The 15613-nt window shown below is 42.3% G+C and overlaps 1 protein-coding gene across 2 annotated transcripts in view; it reads left to right on the top strand.

Moving 5' to 3' along the window:
• Window positions 1-8946: 8946 nt before the first annotated feature.
• TMEM45A (transmembrane protein 45A) overlaps window positions 8947-15613 on the top strand; it is a 101552-nt gene continuing 94885 nt past the window's right edge. The window contains exon 1 of one of the 2 annotated variants that reach the window (XM_073804334.1): window positions 8947-9239. The gene's annotated coding sequence lies outside the window, so the exon portion shown is untranslated. The remainder of the gene's footprint in view (window positions 9240-15613) is intronic. The other variant, XM_033855896.2, reaches the window with a different exon arrangement.

The raw sequence follows: 15613 nt of genomic DNA, 5'->3' as shown, positions 1-15613 counted from the left end.
ATGAAATATCTTTTTCCATCCCCTTACTTTCAGTCTGTATGTGTCTCTAGGTCTGAAGTGGGTCTCTTGTAGACAGCATGGGTCTTGTTTTTGTATCCATCCAGCAAATCTCTGTCTTTTGGTGGGAGCATTTAGTCCATTTACATTTAAGGTAATTATCGATATGTATGTTCCTATTCCCATTTTCTTAATTGTTTTGGGTTCGTTATTGTAGGTCTTTTCCTTCTCTTGTGTTGCTTGCCTAGAGAAGTTCCTTTAGCAGTTGTTATAGAGCTGGTTTGGTGGTGCTGAACTCTCTCAGCTTTTGCTTGTCTGTAAAGGTTTTAATTTCTCCAACAAATCTGAATGAGATCCTTGCTGGGTAGAGTAATCTTGGTTACAGGTTTTTCTCCTTCATCACTTTAAATATGTCGTGCCAGTCCCTTCTGGCTTGCAGAGTTTCTGCTGAAAGATCAGCTGTTAACCTTATGGGGATTCCCTTGTGTGTTATTTGTTGTTTTTCCCTTGCTGCTTTTAATATGTTTTCTTTGTATTTAATTTTTGACAGTTTGATTAATATGTGTCTTGGGGTATTTCTCCTTGGATTTATCCTGTATGACTCTCTGTGCTTCCTGGACTTGATTAACTATTTCCTTTTCCATATTGGGGAAGTTGTCAACTATAATCTCTTCAAATATTTTCTCAGTCCCTTTCTTTTTCTCTTCTTCTTCTGGAACCCCTATAATATGAATGTTGATGCGTTTAATGTTGTCCCAGAGGTCTTTGAGACTGTCCTCAGTCCTTTTCATTCTTTTTTCTTTATTCTGCTCTGCAGTAGTTATTTCCACTATTTTATCTTCCAGGTCACTTATCCGTTCTTCTGCCTCAGTTATTCTGCTATTGATCCCATCTAGAGTATTTTTAATGTCATTTATTGTGTTGTTTATCGTTGTTTGTTTCATCTTTAGTTCTTCTAGGTCCTTGTTAAATGTTTCTTGCATTTTGTTTATTCTATTTCCAAGATTTTGGATCATCTTTACTATCGTTATTCTTAATTATTTTACAGGTAGACTGCCTATTTCCTCTTCATTGTTAGGTCTGGTGGGTTTTTATCTTGCTCCTTCATCTGCTGTGTGTTTTTGTGTCTTCTCATTTTGCTTATCTTACTGTGTTTGCGATCTCCTTTTTGCAGGCTGCAGTTTCGTAGTTCCCATTGTTTTTGGTGTTTGTCCCCAGTGGCTAAGGTGGTTCAATGGGTTGTGTAGGCTTCCTGGTGGAGGGGATTAGTGCCTGTGTTCTGGTGGATGAGGCTGGATCTTGTCTTTCTGGTGGGCAGGTCCACGCCTGGTGGTGTGTTTTGGGGTGTCTGTGGACTTATTATGATTTTAGGCAGCCTCTCTGCTAATGGATGGGGTTGTTTTCCTGTCTTGCTAGTTGTTTGGCATAGGGTGTCCAGCACTGTAGCTTGCTGGTCGTTGAGTGAAGCTGGGTGCTGGTGTTGAGATGGAGATCTCTGGGAGATTTTCACCGTTTGATATTATGTGGAGCTGGGAGGTCTCTTGTGGACCAATGTCCTGAAGTTGGCTCTCCCACCTCAGAGGCACAGCACTGAGTCCTGGCTGTAGCACCAAGAGCCTTTCATCCACACGGCTCAGAATAAAAGGGAGAAAAATTAGAAAGAAAGAATTAGTAGAAGTATAAAGAAAGAAAGAAGGGAGGGAGGGAGGAAGGAAGGAAGGAAAAAAAGAAAGAAGATAAAGTAAAATAAAATAAAGTAAGATAATATATAATAAAGTCATTAAAATAAAAAAATAATTAAGAGAGAGAAAAAAAAAAAAACGGACGGATAGAGCCCTAGGACAAATGGTGGAAGCAAAGTTATACAGACAAAATCTCACATAGAAGCATACACATACACACTCAGAAAAAGAGGAAACGTGGAAAACATCATAAATCTTGCTCTCAAAGTCCACTTCCTCAATTTGTGATGATTCGTTGTCTAAAGGAGGGAAGGAAGGAAGGAAAGAATGAAGATAAAGTAAAATAAAATAATTAAAATAAAAAGTAATTATTAAGAAAAAAAATTAAAAAAACCCAAAAAACGTTCAGAGAGAACCCTTGGACAAATGGTGAAAGCAAAGCTATACAGACACAATCTCACACAGAAGCATACACATATACACTCACAAAAAAAGGAAAAGGGGAAAAATCATAAATCTTGCTCTCAAAGTCCACCTCCTTAATTTGGGATGATTCCTTGTCTATTCATGTATTCCACAGATGCAGGGTACATCAAATTGATTGTGGAGCTTTAATCCGCTGTTTCTGAGGCCGCTGGGAGAGATTTCCCTTTCTCTTCCTTGTTCTCACAGCTCCAAGGGGCTCAGCTTTGGATTTGTCCCCGCCTCTGCGTGTAGGTCACCGGAGGGCGTCTGTTCTTCGCTCAGACAGGATGGGGTTAAAGGAGCAGCTGATTCGGGGGCTCTGGCTCACTCAGGCTGGCGGGGAGGGAGGGGCACGGAGTGCGGGGCGAGCCTGCGGCGGAAGAGGCCGGCGTGACGTTGCACCTGACTGAGGCGCGCCGTTCATTTTCCCGGGGGAGTTGTCCCTGGATCCGGGGACCCTGGCCGAGACGGGCTGCACAGGCTCTCTGGAAGCGGGGTGTGGATAGTGACCTGTGCTCGCACACAGGCTTCTTGGTGGCGGCAGCAGCAGCCTTAGCGTCTCATGCCTGTCTCTGGGGTCCGCGCTTTTAGCCGCGGCTCCCGCCCATCTCTGGAGCTCCTTTAAGCAGCGCTCTTAATCCCCTCTCCTCACGCACCAGGAAACAAACAGGGAAGAAAAAGTCTCTTGCCTCTTCGGCGGGTCCAGAGTTTTCCCTGGACTCCCTCCCGGCCAGCCGTGGCGCACTAACCCCCTGCAGGCTGTGTTCACGCCGCCAACCCCAGTCCTCTCCCTGCGCTCTGACCGAAGCCCGAGCCTCAGCTCGCAGCCCCGCCAGCCCCGGCGGGTGAGCGGACAAGCCTCTTGGCTGGTGAGTGACGGTCGGCCCTGATCCTCTGTGCGGGAATTTCTCCGGTTTGCCCCCGCACCCCTGTTGCTGCGCTTTCCTCCGCGGCCCCGAAGCTCCCCCCTCCGCCACCCGCAGTCTCCGCCCACGAAGGGGCTTCCTAGTGTGTGGAAACCATTCCTTCTTCACAGCTCCCTCTCACTGGTGCAGGTACGTCCCTATCTTTTTGTCTCTGTTTATTCTTTTTTCTTTTGCCCTACCCAGGTACGTGGGGGGTTTCTTGCCTTTTGGTAGGTCTGAGGTCTTCTGCCAGCGTTCAGTAGGTGTTCTGTAGGAGTTGTTTCACTTGTATTTCTGGTGTATCTGTGGGGAGGAAGGTGATCTCCGCGTCTTACTCTTCCGCCATCTTCCCGGAAGCCCTCCATTTGTATTATTTTTTGATTCCACATATAAGTGATATCATATAGTGTTTATCTTTCTCTGTCTGACATTTCACTAAGCATAATATTCTCTAGGTCCATCCACATTGCTGCAAATGACAATATTTCATTTTTTATGGCTAATATTCCATTGTATATGTACATACCACGTCTTCTTAAGCCAGTCTTTTCCAGATGACTGCCAGGGCTGGGAAGGCAGCCGATTTCATTGTGTTAAAGCTCTCGTGACTGATATTGTTAGCCTGCCACCCCTCCCCTGCAAAAAAGGTCCTTTCTCATACTGAGCTGCAATCTTCCTTTTGGAAGCTGCAATCTTCCACATGGAACTTGGTCTTTTTCTTTCGCTCTAGTCCCCTGCAGCATAGGTCTGGTCCCTCTCCTGAAGGGTGTCACTACAGTTCCTAGAGGAGAATGCTCATGACTTTCTCTGCCCCATGGTCCATCCCGTGGGGTTCCTCAGGTGAACTTTCTGTGTCATCCATTATTCCTCACAGAACCTGAGTTCCACAGCCGCATCACCCTAAATGCCTTCACTTGAACCTCTCTAGGTTGTAAATTTTCTGTTTAAATTATGGTATCCATAGTAATAAAAATGTAAGTGAAAATAAGAGGCTATTTAAAACTCAGACTTGCAAATGTTTAAAAAAATTAATTCTCAGAGCTTGGGGAGGGTGAGATACCATATTAAAAGTAAAAACTTGTTCGATTTTTCTTGAAATCATTTGTGTCACAAGAACAATGAAACTATTAGTAATGTAATCTCTTGGTCCATTCATGTAGCTTCAAATGGCATTATTTCATTCTTTTTAATGGCTGAATAATATTCCACTGTATATATGTACCACATCTTCTTTATCCATTCATCTGTCAGTGGGCATTTAGGTTGTTTCCATGTCTTGGGTATTGTAAATAATGCTGCTCTGAACATAGGAGTGCATGTATCTTTTCAGATTATAGTTTAATTATAATTATATTATATAATTATCATATTATGTAAGTATATAATTATATTATATATACTTATATAATATAATTATATACTTATATAATATAATAATTTAATTATTATATTAATATAATTATAATTACAAATATAACTATATTTAATTTAATTATAATTATAACCAGGAGTGGGGCTGCTGGATCATATGGCAACTCTATTTTTAGTTTTTTGAGGAATCTCCATACAGGTTTCTTTTTTGTTTGTTTGTTTTTGGTTTTTTAATTAAAAAAATTTTTTTGGCCATGCTGTGCAGCTTGTGGGATCCTGGTTCCCTGACCAGGGATTGAACCCAGACCCTGGCAGCGAAAGTGCCGAGTCCTAACCACTGAACTACCAGAGAATTTCCCTGTTTTCCATAGTGGCTGCATGCACCAATTTACATTCCCACCAACAGCGTGAGAGAGTTCCCTTTTTCCACACCCTCTCCAGCATTTATTATTTGTAGACTTTTTAGTGATGGCCATTCTTACTGGTGTGAGGTGGTACCTCATTGTGGTTTTGATTTGCATTTCTCTAATAATTAGCGATGATGAGCATCTTTTCCTGTGCCTATTGGCCATCTTTATTCCTGACCACTGATTTAAAGCTGACTTGAATGCCTTTGAGGATCAAAGTGGAGTCACTGATCACTTCTTCTAAAGTAAGGGGTAAAATTTGCACCATCTTTTCTAATTGGATAACTCCTATTTTAGGGAAAAATGTTAGTAATGAGTCATTTATACCTAGGGGAAGCTTCTCGAAGTAGGATAGGTAGTCTTGTTTTTGAGAGATGTACATGGTCTACAAGTAACACTATCGGCTTGGTGGTGTTTGGTTAAACACTTGTATGTCCCTTATGAGCATTCTTAAGATGCAAGTAACTGTGTTTTGGAGACAGAGGCAAGTTAATGCCTGGCTTCCTGTTCAAGAAGTACAGTCTTGGGGATGCACATAGTGTCCTTGGAAAGACCAGGGTTGTTGACAGCTGTTGGGACTGCTCAGGGGAGTCTGCATTTTTAATTAAAATTTTTATTTTGAGATAGTTATAGATTCATATACAGCTGTAAGAAATAATACAGAGAGACCTGGACTCTTTAACTAGTTTCCCCCAATGGTAACATTTTGCATTACTATTTGCAAATATATTATAGTACAATATCCCAACTTTATCCCATGGATACAGTCAAACTACAGAACTCTTCCAACACCACAAGGATCCTCTATTTTGCCCTTTTATAGTCACACTCATTTCCCTTCCACCCCACCATCTCCTTAACCCCTGGCAATCACTAATCTGTTTTCCATTTCCATAATTTTGTCATTTCAAGGATGTTATATAAATAGAATCACAAAGTATGTATGAAAGGCATCTAGTTTTTCACATTAAGTATAATGCTAGCTGTGGGTTTTTTGTACCTGCTCTTGTGGAAGTTCTCTTCTCTTTTTCTATTTTTCCGAGCATTTTTACGATGCTGAATTTTGTTGAATGTGCTTATTCTATGTTGATTTATATGTTTGTGTTTTTTCTTTAGTTTGTTAATGTCATGGTTTATATTGATTGATTTTTGAATATTAAACAAGGACTGCATCCCTGGGGGAAAAAACCCATTTGCTCATGGTGTATAACGATTTTTATATATTGCTGAATTCTATTTGCTGATAGTTTTGCACCTATATTCATAAGGGATATTGGTTTGTAGTTTTCTTTTTTATTCTGTGTTTCTCTGGTTTTGCATCAGAGCAATACTGTCTTCACAAAGTCAATTGGAAAGTGTTCTCTTCTGTTTTCTGGAAGAGATTATGTAGAATTGGTGTTAATTCTTCCTTAAACGTTTGGTAGAGCTCTCCAGTGAAACCATCTGGGCCTGGAGATTTCTTTTTTGGGAGTATGTGAATTTGAATTAAATTTCCTTAATAGTTACAGGGCTATTCAAATGATTTATTTCCTATTAGGTGAGTTGTGGTAATTTGTGTTTTTCAAGGAACTTGTCCCTTTCATTTAAGGCAAATTTATGTGTGTAGAGTTGTTTGGAGTATTCCCTTACTTTCTCTTTGATGCCTGCAAGGTCTATAACGAGATCCCTTGTTTTTTGTACCTGACACTGGTAATTGGTGTCTTCTCTCTTTACTTTCTTTGTCAATCATGCTAGCAGTTTGTCTATTATATTGATCTTTTCAAAGAACTAGCCCTTTATTTTCACCTTATTATAGCAAGGGTGGAAGTCTAGGACCCCATTTGGCCTTTGCTGATGTGGATGTGGGGGAAGCCACAGTTTCTTCTGGGGTGTTTGGCTGGAGCATAGCCATTACTGTCTAAACTTATTTTGTCCTTCTGGGCTCCTGCTTCCTGGTTTTTTGGCTAACAACAAAAGACAACAGGCTTTTGCTGGGCTCCAAGTCTGGATCAATGAGACAAAGAGAAAATCCAGGGAACTCACCATCATGGCATTCCTTGGGTCCCTAGATTCCTAGCCCATCTGCCTCCTCTTTCAACCTTTCAGAGTCTTCTTATGTTTGTTTATATGTAAAGTCAGGATTTTTGGTGGTATTATACTAGCAGGAGAAACAGGAAAAATTATATCTACTCCATATTCTTGAAAGCAGAATTCTCCAGAAATCTTTTTTTAGTAGATTTTTGAGGAAGCAGTTCCAATGGTCAACAATATCAGATACTTGTCAATGGTAATGAATGTAGAAGCTTGATCATGTACCTTGACTATCAGCCCATTGTTGAGTAACTCTTGGGTTAAAAGTGTACCATTATCAGATTATGGATGTCCCAGAAAGCCAAACTCATGATTAATTTCAAGGGCCAAACTTCCTTTGTGGGTTTCCTTGACTGCCGGAGGGATTGAGTGTTGTGAATCCATTTAGGTATTTTTTTACTTGGTGAGTGGGGCTCTGAATTTTTGGAGGGATTGTGGAGGTGAGATGACATGGCATTCAGGGCTATAGAGACTGAGGTGTCTGACTAGCCCATTGTGGCAGACAGACTCTAAGGCGGACCCCCATGACCTCCACCTCCTGGTTTTCAGAAACTGCAGGAGAATGAGACTAGAATCTAGGAGGCAAGGGCAGCTGCTAGCTGACATCTAGAAAGAAACTAGGGACACAGACCTACAGCTGCAAAGAAATGAATCCTGCCAACAACCTGAGGGAGCTTGGAAGTAGATTCTTCCCCCTTCCAGCCTCCAGATGAGGATGCATCCTGACAGACACTGTGAGTGCAGCCTTGTGAGACCCTGAGCAGAGGATCCAGTTAAGCCATGCCTGGACTTCCGACCCTTAGAAACTGCAATAGTAAATGTGTGGTGTTTCAAGCTACTACATTTGTGGTAATCTGTTACATAGCAATAGATAACAAATAGACCGACCAAGAGGACATTATCTATGAAGTGAAAGCTTTGGACATCAGAAGGTAGAGGCACTCACAATAAATTCTGACTCACCTATTCCTGGCAAAGGGCAGGTACGTTTATGTACCCATGTTGCGAACAAATATTGGAAACCTCAGTGGCATGCTGGGAGAGGCTGCTCTGTGTCTTGGTAGCCTCATCTGAAAGTGGAGATAATTTTAATATGTACTGCATAAGGTGGTTGTAAGTATAGGGGCTGGCCTAGTTCATGGTGTGTGACTCAATGAAGGTAGCTGTTGCAGTCTTAATGTTTCAATGAGCTCACATTTCTGTCAACACCCTCAAATTAAAATGGTGATTGATTTGCAGACACTCTCCCAACTAATCAATCTTTCAAAGGTTTCCCCAGGATCAAAGCATCGTTTGGTCTACATTCTCACAGAACAAAGCAACATTTCTTGTTTTCCTACAGCCACCACCCAACAAAAATTCCAAACAAACCAAGTCTTCCAAGTCACTCCTCTAATCAGCCCTGGGCTTCTCTGCAGAAAGAACGACTTTTCTAGTTAATGAGGACTTCGGTGAAGGGTTCATTAAGTTTTTTCTTCCAACAAAAGAATACTGTCCCCATGAAACAGGCTCTTGAATTTCATTATTCGCTCCCTGGATAAAGAGGGGAGACTGAAGTTCTGAGACATGGCCTGAAGGCCCTTTGGGGGCGTGGGCATCCCTGAGCCCCAGTCCCTTTAACTCGGAAATGCTGGGGATTTAAGCCAGCGCGGGGCGCGCATTAATTTCAGCCCATGAACAGATTGAAATCATCCTGTTTAAACAAACCAGCCTAACTGCCGGAAAGGATCGGTATAACAGGGGCCAGGACAGGGGCAAGCCCTGGGTGAGGAGGACCTCTCTCCGGCCGGGCCCCTCCCACGCCCGCAGCGGCCGCCGAGTGCCACATCAGCGCCCGGGCTGCACTTCCAGGTTCCTCTTGAGGATGGAGCGAGCTGGCCCGGCGGGCGGGGGGCGGGCCCAAGGACCGAGGGAGTGGCGGGCGGGCCGGCCGGCCAATAGGCGGCAAGCGAGGAGCCCCGGAGACCAATGAGCTGGAGCTTCTGCTAGCCGTGGCCGCCGAGGCTCGTGCCCCGCCGGGGAACCAGATGAGGCACATCTGGACAGCTGCGCTGAGGAACTGTGCGGCCCCTTCGCGGGCCCGACGTCAGCTGAGCACGTCCCCCACGTCCTCTCCTTTGAGCCACTTATTTATTCACTTTTCCAAAGAAGCAACCAGGAATCCAAGTTTAAAACTTTTTTCGCCCTAATGCGAGACGGGGCCAGATCCCATCCAACACACAGTTTAACTTTCATGGGGCTCTGGGATCAAAAGGACAGAAACAGCAACAGCAAAAGCCCAGCCGCTGTCTGATTTAAAACTGGCAAAGTGGGAAAAATAGCGTTGAGTAAGATCGAGTTGGGTAAGTTTTGGGTACGTGCTGGATATCTTATTTCTCCCGCTGTGATCTCTACCCTGCGTCTTTTTGCTGTTCTCACTAAGCCTTTTCATCAGGGAGAGAAAAATATCGCTTGCTGCCACAAACTGCACAGAACCTCGTTTCCTTTTCTTCTGCTTTGCTAACATTTTAATGTAATTTAATTAAATTTAATTTTGGGGTTATCTGTATGCTATTTAAAAATTTTCTGGGAACAGAAATTTAACTGTTATCCTGTAAAAAGCCTCTCCTGGCTTCAAAGTTGAATCTATTGATACATTTATTTTTCTATTTTCTTTCTGTGAGAACAGGTATACATTTGTAAAGCCGGAATTTTTATCCATCCCCCCTCCCTGTTTTTCTTAAAGTATTTATTTATTTATTTGGTTGCGCTGGGTCTTCGTTTCAGGAGGCTGGCTCCTTAGTTGCAGCATGGGAACTCTTAGTTATGGCATGCATGTGGGATCTAGTTCCCTGAGCAGGCATCGAACCCAGGCCCCCTGCATTGGGAGCATGGGGTCTTAACCACTGCACTACCACGGAAGTCCCCCCCCGCCGTTTCATCAGAAGATTGAAAAGTTATCAGGCTTTCAGAATTAACAAAACTTTTGCTTCCTTTAATGGAATATTTAATATTAAATTATTTAAATCCTGAATTATATAGGTAATTACTGTTTCACTTACATGTGAATGTAGCTCAGTGTCTTTTCTATATTCTCCTGTCCTTAGTGGTAGGCCCAAATTCCTTGATGATTGTTAAAAAACCGTACTAAACGTGATAGACCACTGTGTGCATCAGTAAGCTTATAATTATATTATTACCCCCATAATTCTATCAGAGTAATATTCAGAGTGCTGTTAGATGTTTGTGCTTGCACATAATTCTGGTATATATTTCAGGACTTTAAAATGGAAATGATGGCAAATACTGAGCTAGGTGAATGGCCAGAGGCCCATTCCATCCCAAACATCTCTAATTGTCTCTGTTTAAGCAATGTTTTAGATTTGAGACTTTATCATATGTTATTTACTCTTGTGGCAGCTGTGGCCAGAATTGATCTTTAATTTTTGACTTAGAAAGCAGTAGGTGCCATAATTGCAAGTTGCAAAGTGTGTTTTTGATTCAGAAAGGCACTGCACACTGTGAGTGGAAGAGGTGAAGTGGTTTTCAGGGATGTAGGGTTAGAAGGAACAGTGTTGCAGAGAATCAGTATCAAGAGCCAGCTGGCCTGGTTCAATTTAAAACCCTGCCGTTTGACCTTGGGTAGGTTACTCAGTCCATCATACCTCAGTTCCCTCCTTTGTACGTGGCGATAATAGCACCTATCTCATGGGATTGTCTTGAAAACTAGATGAGTTAACACGCGTTAAACCCTTGGTTCTGGCACAGAGTTAGTCTTTGCTGTTGTGCACACTCTTCATTGCCGTCCTTTTCGGCTTCCCGTGCTGCACTTGTTTTCCCAGCCAGCATTTTGACTTCTACACTAGCAACTAGTGTTTACTGAGTGCAGACCCCTTGTTAATTGGGCATTGTATATGGCTGTAAAGGAGAGAGAGTTTGGAGAGGGGAGTGAGGTGGAATTTATCAAGTGCCTTAGAAAGACCTAGAGGGCTCTGGGAAAGAGGATCTTTCCCTCTGGGAAAGAGGATGGTTTCAAGAAAGGGTTGGCATTTCTGGAAAAGGATTTTGCCAAATGGCTTTGGTTGAGGGGAAAGGGATCATAGAACAGAAGGTGGCAGGCACTCCAGGAGGAAGGGAAAGCATGGGCAAAAATGCACTGAGGCTGAAAAGTGTGAATTTCTCCTGGGGGGATGTTGGGTTGTGATGTGGGATAATCTGTGAGAGCTTAGTAGGTGGAAAGGTTGGAAAAGTGGGAGGGGTAGGAGAGGGTGGCATGGAGAGCCTCTCTGTGGGGAAGGAGAGGCTTGGGAAGTAAGATTGGTAGGGGGTCACAAGCTGAACTTGCAGCAGTTACATAGTTGGAGGTATTTCTGGAATGATCCATCTCTCAGTTTCTCCCCCTTGCCCAGCATACACTTCCTGATCTGCTCCACTGCTTCAGTGACCCCCACCTCAGGGCCTTGCAGGACTGACCAGTGAGTCTCAGCTCCACTTTTTGGACTCACTCTGTGAGTGAGTGGCTGTCTTGGAGCTCTACTGAAGTGGTCTGGCATCCTGGACTATTACCGAGGCTACATTTCAGAAACAGGTCATGCCCTAAAGTCTTTGACATGGATGTGATTGTTGCACCTGCACCCCTCCCCAACCCCTACACACACAGTGTGTGTGCCAAAAAGCCCTTTTTCATGCTGCTCAGAGAATCGAGCATTCACATGCTAATACTTATAACTTTAGGATGCACAAGTATTAAAGTAGATGAGACCTGTAGTATGCACCTAAGTGACAAGTCAGTTTGGAGAGCTCTGCTTTCTCTTCCTCGTGAGCACTGTGCTGTGTCAGAGAGAACCTGAGTCTGGTCCTGATGCTGCCGTGGACCACCTGCATGTCCTTGGGCAAGACATTGAGCCATTATGGCCCTCTCTGTGCCATCATCTGTAAAATGATCTCTAAGATCCCTCTTCCATTGGATGATCTTTTATTTCTTTTCCCTGGGACAGTCTGTTGCTTCTAGAAGGCTATTTGATCCATCTATGAGTAATGGATTTTCTGAACACTTAATATATGACAGACATTGTTCTGAGTGCTTTACCTGCCTTAACTCATATAGCCTCTCAGTAATCCTGTGAGGGTTGGTACCTATTAGCTGAGGTGACAGAGGCACGGGCAGATTAAGAAACTTGCCCAAGGTCACACTGTACAAATGACAGACGCAGACCCAGACGGTGTAACTCCAGAGCCCAAGCCTTCACCACTAGTCTATGCTGCCTTGGGTGTAATACAGCAGGGCTGCTCTTCTTGTTTGTGGCGGTGGTAGTCAAGAAGTCCATGGAGGGAGAATCACTGGAGGGGGAGGGACCATTTGGAGGAGTGGGGTTGGTAAAAATTCCCTGCAGGGACTATAATACCAACATGAATCTTGTCTATGGGATGCATTGCACATGCAGACAGGAGATGTGTTACTTGTTTATTAGATGGAGCTCATTACAGATAATCATTCTGTCTTTTCATCTTGATTGAACAGAACCACCATAGACCCTGGACTTATGGTAGACATTCAGTAATGTCAGTTGAATGACTGTATCCTTTGAGAAACTGGAACAGAGTGTATGTGTCAAAAGTAATGGTTTCCCCTTTATTTACCTGCCTTCTTTCCATTTTACTACTTTCTCGAGAGGTAATCTTTGCCAATAGTTTGGTCTGTATCCTTCCAGTCCTTCTCCAAGAATCTACTCACAGGTATAGATCTAAACGTAAATATAATTTAAAAATATAAATGGAACTACAGTAGTTTTATTTAAAAAAAATAGAGAAACTATGAAATGTTCCAAGGCTTGTGGAAGAATGGGCAGATGCCAGGTACACTTTCTATTCCTATTTCTTGGGCAGCCTGGTTTCTTGTCTTATTTCTGGAGATGCTGTGGTTTGGGGATAGGAATGTCTCATGGTGAAGGTTAACGTAGGACTATTTTAGGTGTCTTATTATTAGTCATACCCAGTCTGGATTCGATATTTTTGGGGGAATTCATTCTTAAAATTTTTAATATGTTTAATTAACTTTAAAATATTACTTGAAAAACAGTTTAATTTGCTTTCTGTCTCATTACCTTAATGTAGTCACTCTTTTCAGTATAGCACACTGACTGAGCACATGGATTTTTGAGTCAGATGAAGGGTTTCAACCCTAGATCTGCTTCTTACTAGTGTGCCTTGAGCGAGTCACTTTCTCTAGGCTTTATTATTTATAAAATGGGAATATCAAAGGCATTAAATGAGAAAATCAATATAAGGCATTTAGCATGGTGTCTGCGTCATAGTAAAGCCTATACATGTAAGCAATTCATTTTTTTTTTACTGTGGTAAAATAAACATAACATAAAATTTGGCATTATAACCATTTCTAAGTGTATAGTTCAGTGACATCAAGTACATTCACATTATGGTGCAACCAGAACTTTTAATAAATAAATAAATTAATTAATTAGTTTGGCTGCCTTGGGTCTTCGTTGCTGTGCGGGGGCTTTCCCTAGTTGCGGCGAGCAGGGGCTACTCTTCGTTGCAGTGTGCGGGCTTCTCATTGTGGTGGCTTTTCTTGTTGCGGAGCACGGGCTCTAGACACGTGGGCTTCAGTAGTTGTGGCATGCGGGCTGTAGAGCGCAGGCTCAGTAGCTGTGGTGTACGGGCTTAGTTGCTCCGCAGCATGTGGGGTCTTCCCGGACCAGGGCTCGAACCCATGTCCCCTGCATTGGCAGGCGGATTCTTAACCACTGTGCCACCAGGGAAGTCCCTCCAGAACTTTTTCATCAAACTGAAACTCTGTATTCATTAAACAATAACTCTCTGTTACCTTCCCCTCCCCTCCCCCCACCCTCTGGGAACAACCGTTCTGTATTCTGTGTTTATGAATTTGACTACTCTAGTTACCTCTTATAAGTGGAATTATACAGTATTTGTCCTTTTATGACTGGCTTGTTTCACTTAGCATAATGTCTTCAAGGTTCATCCATATTGTAGTAAGTGTCATAATTTCATTGCTTTTTAAGGCTGAATAATTTTCCATTGTCTGTATATACCACATTTTGTTTATCCCAAACAAAACGTTGATGGGCATTTGGGTTATTTCCGTCTGTGAAGTTAACGTTTTGTGTCAATTTGTCTAGGCCACAGTATCCAGATATTTGGTCAAACATTATTCTAGATATTTTTGTAAAGGTATTTTTAGATGAAATTAACATTTAGATTAGTAGACTTTGAGTAAAGCAGATTAGCTTCCATAATGTAGGTGGGTCTCATCCAGTCATTTGAAGGCCTTCACAGATCAAGACTGGTCTCCCTTGAAGAGGGAATTCTGCCAGTAGACTGCCTTAAGACTTGAACTGCAGCAGCAACTCTTCCCTGGGTTTCCAGTTTGTTAGCTTATCCTGAAGCTTTTGGATTTACCAGCCTCCACAGTCATGTGAGCCAATTCCTGAGATAAATCTCTCTCTCTCTTTCTTCATATATATTTACCTATATATCTATATCCTATTGGTTATATTTCTCTGGAGAACCCTGACTAATACTACATCTTTTGCCTGTTGTGAATAATGCTGCTATGAACATTGGTGTAGAAATATCTATTGGGGTTCCTGCTTTCAATTATTTTGGGTATAAACCCAGAAGTGGAATTACTTCTGGATCATAAAGTAATTCAATTTTTTATTTTTTGAGGACCTGCCATACTGTTTTCCACAGTAGCTGCACCATTTTATTTTTTTAAAATAAATTTTATTTATTTTTTAAAATAAATTTTATTTATTTTTGGCTGCGTTGGGTCTTTGTTGCTGTGCGTGGGCTTTCTCTAGTTGCGGCTAGTGGGAGCTACTCTTCGTTGCGATGTGTGGGCTTCTCATTGTCGTGGCTTCTCTTGTTGCGGAGCACGGGCTCTAGGTACGCGGGCTTCAGTAGTTGTGGCTCACAGGCTCTATAGCGCAGGCTCAGTAGTTGTGGCGCACCGCTTAGTTGCTCCGCGGCATGTGGGATCTTCCTGGACCAGGGCTCGAATCCGTGTCCCCTGCATTGGCAGGCGGATTCTTAACCACTGCGCCACCAGGGAAGCCCTGCACCATTTTATATTCTTATCAACAATGCATAAGGATTCTGATTTCTCTACATCCTTGCTAACACTTGTTGTTCTGGGTTTTTTTGTTTGTTTGTTTTTATTTTTAATAACAGCCATCCTCATGGATATGAAGTGATATCTTATTGTGTCTTTGATTTGTGTTTCTGATTAGTGATGTTGAGCACCCTTTCCTGTGCTTATTGACCATTTGTATATCTTCTTTGGAGAAAGGTCTATTTAAGTTCTTTGCTCATTTTTAAGTCAGGTTTTGTTTTCTTATTGAGTTGTAGGTGTTCTTTATATATTCTTGATGTTATCTATTTATTGGGTATATGATTTGCAGATATTTTCTCCCATTCCCTGGGATGCCTTTTCACTCTGTTGGTATCGTCGTTTGATGTAGTCCGATTAATATATTTTTTCTTTTGTTGCCTGTGCTTTTGGTGTCATATCCAAGAATCATTGCCAAATCAAGTGTCATGAAGATTTTCTTCTGTGTTTTCTTCTAAGAGATTTATAGTTTTAGTTCTGATGTTTGGGTCTTTGATACATTTTGAATTAATTTTTGTACATGATGGAGGTAAGGGTCCGACTTTATTGTTTTGTATGTGGATATCTAAGCAATTCACTTATTAATCA

Source organism: Tursiops truncatus, chromosome 4 (assembly GCF_011762595.2).
Source record: "Tursiops truncatus isolate mTurTru1 chromosome 4, mTurTru1.mat.Y, whole genome shotgun sequence".
Taxonomy (NCBI): Eukaryota; Metazoa; Chordata; class Mammalia; order Artiodactyla; family Delphinidae; genus Tursiops; species Tursiops truncatus.
Note: the sequence above shows the minus strand (reverse complement) of the source record. Positions and strands in the feature narration are given on the sequence as shown.